General features: G+C 47.5%; 1 pseudogene; it reads right to left on the reverse strand.

The window, feature by feature from the left end:
* Window positions 1-1,033: 1,033 nt before the first annotated feature.
* On the reverse strand, window positions 1,034-1,773 carry LOC131833192 (histo-blood group ABO system transferase 2-like; annotated as a pseudogene).
* Between the last annotated feature and the right edge of the window lie 6,418 nt (window positions 1,774-8,191).

Genomic DNA, 8,191 nt, shown 5'->3' on the forward strand with positions numbered 1-8,191 from the left:
GAATAATGAAATGTGGAATAAATGAATATTCCACATACAATGGAATATTATTCAGCCATCAGAAGGGATGAATACCCACCATTTGCATCAACATATGTGGAACTGGAGGGGATCATGCTGAGAGAGATAAGGCAAACAGAGAAAGACAATTATCATATGGTTTCACTCATACGTGGAACATACCAAATAGAGTGGAGGACCACAGGGGAAGGGAGGGAAAACTGAATGGGAAGTGAGAGAAGGAGACAAACCATGAGATACTCTGGACTCTGGGAACCAAACTAAGGGTTACAGAAGGGAAGGGGGATGGGGTAGCTGGGTGACAGGTATCAAGGAGGGCACATGATGTGATGAGCACTAAGTGTTACAGGCAATTAATGAATCACTGAACACTATATTAAAATCTACCAATGTACTATATGTTGGCTAATGAATTTAAACTTGAAAAATTAAATTAAATTAAAAAATAAAAAATAAAACCAAGGCCGAAACCGTACATAACCCAGAGGGCTCCGTGCTCCTGGAGGCTGAGCTAGAGGCCACAGCCAAGTTCTCTGGTGGTCAGGGGACTGGAGGTCTGAGAGGTAGCTCAGTTCAGCCCTGACCCTGAAGCCCCATCACAGTGGCAAGGTGCAGGGACTAGAGGGGAAGACCCGGACAGAGGCCATCCTGGCTCCAAGGATCCTGCAGGACCACTCCCAGCCCCCCAGGCAGTGTCTGTCTAGAACCAGGAAGAAAACCTTTTCCCTCGTTTGTTCTTTTTAAGGACGTTTTTTCAGAGAAAAACATCCGACATAAAACTGGAACCGTTCATAGCTGCAAATGACCCAGTAGTTATCAGAATGTAGTGACCATGAACAGAGGATCTTGTGTCCCCAGGCAGGCCTCCTGTGTGCGGGTGCAGCTGGGGGCCCTTGACATGCCCATATAGGCAGGGCTGGGCTCCACAGTCTTCCTCAAGGACAGAAGTAGGAACCCGCTCTGACAGCTCTGCTCAGGACAGCATCCCCGATGGAGACGGGGACAGCCCCTTTTAGTCCCAGATGTCCTGGTGGTTCTTGGGCATGGCCATGAATCTCAGCTTCTTCATGAAGGGCTGGGAAGGGCAGCCCAGCAGCCTCGGATCCCACAGGTCCTCCTGGGACATCCCCTCATGTGTCCCAGATGCCCTGGTAATTCTTGGGCACAAATCCAATCTCAGCTTCGCCCAGCTACCACAGGTCCCACAGGTCCTCTGGGGATAGCACCTTGATGGGCTTGTGGTCCAGCAGGTACCTGTTCAAGTGGCTCTCATCATGCCACACAACCTTGATCCCACTGGCCAGGTTGACCCCCATCACCTTGACAGGCCAAGGTCAGTCTGTGAACCTCCACCACCAAGCCCCTAAAAAAGGCCCCAATGTAGTAAACATCGCCCTGGTCCCTGGGGATGTGGGCCTGGGACTGTGACTGGCACTGGTAACTGAAGTTTTCATGATCCACCTGGTAGAAACTGGGGTGCAGGGTACCAAAGAGGGAGGACAGGATCTCCATGCCCACATGGTCATAGAACTTCATGTTTACATCCGCACATACCAGGTCGTCCACCTCACAGAGGAAGTGCTGCTCACAGAATTGGTGGACCAAGGCCACGCACTACATGGACACATCCTGCCATTGCGGGGATCACAGGAGACCTCAAGGACCACCACCCTCCAGCCCTCCCAGGGGCCACACAGGCCTGGCAGCCCGCTGGTCGGTGAAGACCTAGTAGGTGACCTTGTGCCCTACCATGATGGGCTTCTGTCCCCTCTACAGGAAGAGCTCAGGAAGACCACCTATCTACAGGGACGAGGGACAAGGTGGGAGGAGGGTCACTGGGAGAGGCTGGCAGCAGGACCCTGAAGCTGGGGGCCAAGGACATGTGCATCTTCTTCAAGGAGGCCAGCCCTGGGTCACTTTAAGCAACAGCCACTCCCACAGCCTGTCCTGAGCAAGTCTTATAAGGGCCTATTTAGCCAGAGCGGCCCCACCCTGGCTGAACTGCCATTTTGCTGTAAAACTTAAGTTGACCCTGTCCCCCCTCCCAGGGAAACTTACTTAAAAACAAGTCCTGGAAACCAGTCCCAGGTAACAAAGCCCAAACACAAGGGTGGGTCAGGTCAGGTGGAGACATTCAATCAGTGGGGGTGCATACTGTCTCCTAGCTACCAAGGAGTATGAGCCCTACCCTTTGGGCACCTTTTGGGCACCAATTCTGACCAAAGTGATAGGCTGGTTCAAATGTCCACTAGGGTAAATTGTAATTCAATTGGTCACCTAGCATGACTGTGCAGCTTTCTCTGTGTGTTACAATTTCACTGGCCACCACATTTCGTGGCCAGGCCCAAAGGCCAGGCCTTTGTTCTATAAAAGTTAGTCTGTGAAACAGAGAGAGGTTGCCCTCTCTGTAAGGGGCGGCCCCGACCGGTCCATTTGACGGTCGGTTTAATTCTTGATGCTTGGTGAGAAATAAAGCTTTGCTTGACCTTCACTTTGTATCAGTCTCACTCCTTTAATCACAGACCCATTATTGGGGGACCCAACATTGGGGACCCAACAGTCTGCTTGTGGGGCCTCCCTACCTTCTGCTCCCAGAGATGGGGGTCATCAGCATCCCATTATAGAAAGGGGAGCCTGAGGCTTCAAAGGTGGGGAACCAGTCCCAGAGTCAGCATGCTGGAGCCAGGAACAACCCCCATGTGCCGAGCTCCCAGGCAAACCCTGCAGGTGCCTCCCCTGGCCGACCCTCTGCAGGTCCTGTCCCCACCTGCCAGGACTGGAGCACCTTTGGAGCACACAGCCCTCCTTTCTATGGCCTACAGACTGTCTAGAATTATCAGGGCTGGCTTTCTGCCCCACTTTGCTTTGACTGAGCTGTCGCTGGCCCTCATAGACTGTCTCCACCCCCTCTGGGGTCCTCCCTTGAAGGCTACTGGGCCTCTTGCTGCAGGGGGCAGGGAAGGGAAAAGAGGAGGGGGCTTAGGCCCCAGCCGTGAATCCAAGAGTGTAAGTTTCCAGGTCCAGGTCTACATTTCCCTGGCCCCAAGAAGCTGGAAGTCTTGTCTCTTTGAGGGGACTACCTGTGGGGACAGAAGGTACCCCGCTGTCAACATGGGTGGTAAGCCCCTCTGAGACTGATTTTTTTAGGGCTTTATTTATTTATTTGACAGAGAGAGACAGCTAGAGAGGGAACACAAGCAGGGGGAGTGGGAGAGGGAGAAGCATGTTCCCCACTGAGCTGGGAGCCTGACATGGTGGGGTTCCATCCCAGGACCCCAGGATCATGACCTGAAGCCAAAGCCAGATGCTTAACAACTGAGCCACCCACACCCTGAGACTGATTTTTTTACAGGGGCACTAAGGCTACTTCCCTGTGTCTGTCCCATACCTGGCAGGTTAATATATCACTTGCACAGGGAAAGTGGGCACTACATTTAAATAGGAGACAAGGCCACATACACAGCAGACATGAGTCAGGTCACCAGGGAGCAAGTCAAGGTCCAGCCAACAGGGGAACAAGCCAGATATGAAGCAGGTGGGGCAGAAGAGTGTTCCTGGCAGAGGGCAGAGAGCATGTAAAGGCTTGGAGTCAGGCCCACGGTACATGTGGGATGGCCACATACCTGGAAGGCCCACAAATGGAGGGCTGTGGTGGGAGAGGTGAGGCTGGAGAGGACAGGCAGCTGGGGAGTAGGTCACAGACAGGATCAAAGGTATGTTCTGAAAAAGATCACTCTGCTGGTTGGCGGAGAAGAATGGGCTCTGTACAGCAGAGGACCCTAACCCTAACTCCTAACCCTAACGCTACCCTAACCCTAATCAAACATCATGCCTAATTTTGAGGACTGACAGCTCTACTCTGAAATCACAAACAAGTCCATCATGCTGGCTTTCACTCCTTGCTCAGTATTGTACTGAAAGTTCTTTTTTTTTTTTTTTTTAAGATTTTATTTATTTATTTGACAGACAGAGATCACAAGTAGGCAGAGAGGCAGGCAGAAGAGAGAAGGAGAAGCAGGGCTCCCTGCCGAGCAGAGAGCTCGATGAGGGGCTCGATCCCAGGACCCTGAGATCATGACCTGAGCTGAAGGCAGAGGCTTTAACCCACTGAGCCACCCAGGTGCCCCTGTACTGAAAGTTCTATCCAGAACAATAAGGCAAGAAATAGGGAATCCACATGTGAAAGGAATCAGTAGAACTAGGTCTATTCAGAGACCAGAGATGGCATCATCTTATATAGAGAGCTTCCTAAAGAATCAACAGAAATGATAACAGCCAGTTCCCTAATTCTGTAAAGTTACAGGACAAAATATCAAGACACAAAAATCTCTCTTATTTGTATATGCTAGCAATGAATCATCCAAAAAGGACTTTAAGATGACAATTCCATTTTAGGGAACATCAACATTGACAAAATACTTAGGAATAGAGGTATCAAGGTAATCAAGGTATAAGTCTTATACACCGAAAATTACAAAACACTGCTGAAAGAAAGTAAGGGAAACCTAAATAAATCTGAGGACACCCCATGGTGATGAAAAGACATACTATTGATAAGATGGCAATAGTATACAATGTAATGAGGAAATTCAATGTGTTCCCAAGAAATTCCACAAAGGCCTTTGAGAATAAATGCACAAGCTAATCATAACAGTCATATGGAATTTTAAAAGACCACAAAATAGCCAAAACCATCTTGAAAAAAAATCAAAATCTTGAAAGAAAATCAAAGGTGAAAAGTCATACTTCCAAAGTTCAAATCTTAATAAAAGCGACAGTAAATAAAACATTGTGATACTGTCATAAAGATATGCATACACCCTGAAACAAATAATACATTATATATTAATTACTTGAATTTAAATTTTGAAAAATTTTTAAATAAACAAAATAATTTTTTTAAGATGTGCATACAGATCAGTGGGATTTAGCTGAGAACCCAGAAATAAACCCTTTCATCTGTGGTCCACTGAATTTTGACAAGGATGGACAACATTACACAGAATGGTCTTCTCTACAAAGGGTGTTAGACAATCATCTATTCATGTACAGAGGAATGAAACTGGACCCTTACCTCACACCACATATAAACATTAACTCAGAATAAGCTAAAGGCTTAAATACAACAGGTAAGATTATAAACTCTAGAAGAAACAAATGGGGATAAATCTTCACAATCTTTGATTTAGCAATACTTTTAGATCTGACACCAAAGCATAAGAAGGGAAAGATAAAAATAGATAAAATATATATCCTCAAAATTAATAATCCTCAAAATAAAATAATATCCTCAAAATTAAAAATCTGCCCTGGACGCCTGGGTGGTTCAGTTGGTTAAGTGTCCAACTCTTTTTTTTAAGATTTTGTTTACTTATTTGACACAGAGAGAAAGAGACAGTGAGAGAGGTGATAGAGCAGGAGTGTAGGAGAGGGAGAAGCAGGCTCCCCACTGATCAGGGAGCCCAATGCAGGGCCCTATCGCAGGACTCTGGGATCATGACCTGAGCCGAAAGCAGATGCTCAGTGACTGAGCCAGCCAGGTGCCCCAAGCATCCAACTCTTAATTTTGGCTCAGATCATGATTTCAGTGTCATGAGATTGAACCCCATATCAGGCTCCACAAAGAGTGTGGGGCCTGCTTAAGGTTCTCTTTCCTTCTCCATATGCCCCGACCACTTGCACTAACTCTTAAAAAAAGAAATGTAAAAATTTTTAAAAATCTTTATACATCAGAAGTTACTATGCAGAAAGTGAAAAGCCAGCCCCCAGAATGGAAGGATATTTTGCACAAATGGACAAAGGACTCGGATAGACCCTTCTCCAGAGAAATCATACAAAAGATGAATAGCACATGAACAGATGTTAAACATCATTAGTCTTTATGGAAATGAAGATTTAAACCAGTTAGATGTCCTTTTACACAAGTAGAATCACTATAGTCAAGAAAACTAAAAGTAACAAATTTTGGAAAGGATGTTAAAAAACTGACACCCTTAAACCTTGCTTTGAAAAATGGTGTTGTCTACGCATAAAATAGTTTGGCATTTACTCCAATAGATCAAAGCAGACTTACCATATGGTTCAACGACTGTACTCTTAGATATATATATCCCCCAAATTGAAAACACTGATTCAAACAAAGAAAAATGTACAGGAATATTCATAGCAGCAGCGTTCACAATAGACAAAACCCAGAAACTATGCAAATGTCCATCCATGGGGAAAAGGATACACAAAATGAGGTAGATCTGTAAATGGCAATCCTGTTCTGCCCTATGTAGGAATGAAGTAAAATGGTTCATTTGTGGCAAACAATATGATGGCTCCTCAAATATCAAACACAGAATTCCACTGCAGCCTATATGCCCCCCAGAACTGGAAGTAGAAGTACCCTTATTCAGAGCATTTTTTATAACAGCCGAAAGGTGGAAGCAATCCAAGTGTCCACTGACAGATGAATGGATAAACAAAATATGGTTTATACACCATGGAACACGATTCAGCCTTAAAAACGAAGGGAGTTCTGACACAGGCTACAACACGGATTGAACCTGGAAGTCATTACACTGAGTGAAATCAGTCACAGAAGGGCAGATACTGTATGATTCCACTTATAGGAAGCATCCAGAAACACGAAGTTGAATGTGGCTACGGGGGGCCCGAGAGGAAAGGGCAATGGGGATTTGGTGTTTCATGCATACAGTCTCCCTTGGGGAGAATGAGAAAGTTCTGGAAAATGATGTACAACCGTGGGAACTCAGCTAAGGCCAGAGAACTGTGTACCTGAAATGTTTTAAGGCGTCAATGTTCTTATGTTTAGTCACCGTGAAAAAGTGAATGAAGGACTGATGCATGTCACAACGTGGATGGACACTGAAAACAGCCCCAGTGACATTAGCCATATAGAAACACCACCCAGGTAGGAGCCGTCTGTGCTCCTCAAATCCATCAGACTTGTGCAAAAAAGGAAAAGTCTCTAGAGCAATTCCAGAAGAAGAAAACTGGATCCAAATGGAGAAGACATTTGAGACTGTCAGGCAGATGGTGACAGCTGAAGTGGGCCCAGTCTTGGTTAAAGTGTGGGAACCGTCATGATTTCCTCACTTGGGGTTCTGTGGTGGTTCCGTGGGACAGTGTCTCTGTTTGGGGTAAAATGCACCAAAGTAGCCCATGTGAAGTGGCAAACATGATAAAGAAATGAGAACTGGGGAGTCTGAGTGTGGAGATAAAGCGTATTTGTGTTGCTGTGACAAGTTACCGCAGATTTGCAATCACCCTGGAGGAAATGACTCTTCCAAACATCCATGTTAGCACCACGTCACGGAAGCAGCGAGGACATCAGACTTTGGGATGGAGGCCAAGCCCTCCCAGATCCAGTTCACCCACTGTGGAGAGGCCACTCGCCCTTGGAGGAGGCCACATGTTAGCAAGAGACACGTGGGAAGATTAAATGAGGGGCCCCTCTGTCTCAGGTGCAGTAGAAGCAGTAGTATTCGGAATTCCAATTCTCCACAACGTTCCACCACAACCTGGTTAGAACTGTGAAAAAGCATGAAGGAAGCCTCAGTAAAGTGGACCAGGGACGCGGGAAGGGGAGGCTGGAGGGGGGCGCCTGGCGCTCAGTGCTCCTTACAGACCCCACATTACAATCCGCCACGGGAGAGACTCATCCGTTCCAGGACCCGCACAGGAAGCTGGAGGGTTCACCTCCTTCAAGAAATTCACTGTCCCCCCCAGCTCGGCTGGTGAGAATCCTTCATCACCCCGAACCCCTGCCTTGCTCCAGTGGACTTTCCCTCCAAGCAACCCTCCCAACTTCCTCCTCCTTCTCCATGACCTACCGAGCAGGTGACAGACCTGTCCTCTGACAGCTGTGAGACACTGGGGACAGACATGGAGCGAGACACACGGAGATGGGAAGACACTCTGTGCTCAGGGAAGAACCGACACTGGGAAAATACCTGCTCTCCCCAAAGCTGTCTACACAGCCCACGCTGTCGCTCCCAAACTTCCAGACACCGGACCAGCCCTGACACGGCGTGGACACGAGAAGAATCCTGCAGGGCTGAGGCCGGGGGAGCACGAGCACAGAGGGGTGCAGCCCCTCGCTGACTGCAGACCTTCTGAAGAGCCCCAGGAACGGAATCCACCAGAGCACAAACACGGACGC

This window comes from Mustela lutreola, chromosome 6, assembly GCF_030435805.1.
Source record: "Mustela lutreola isolate mMusLut2 chromosome 6, mMusLut2.pri, whole genome shotgun sequence".
Taxonomy (NCBI): Eukaryota; Metazoa; Chordata; class Mammalia; order Carnivora; family Mustelidae; genus Mustela; species Mustela lutreola.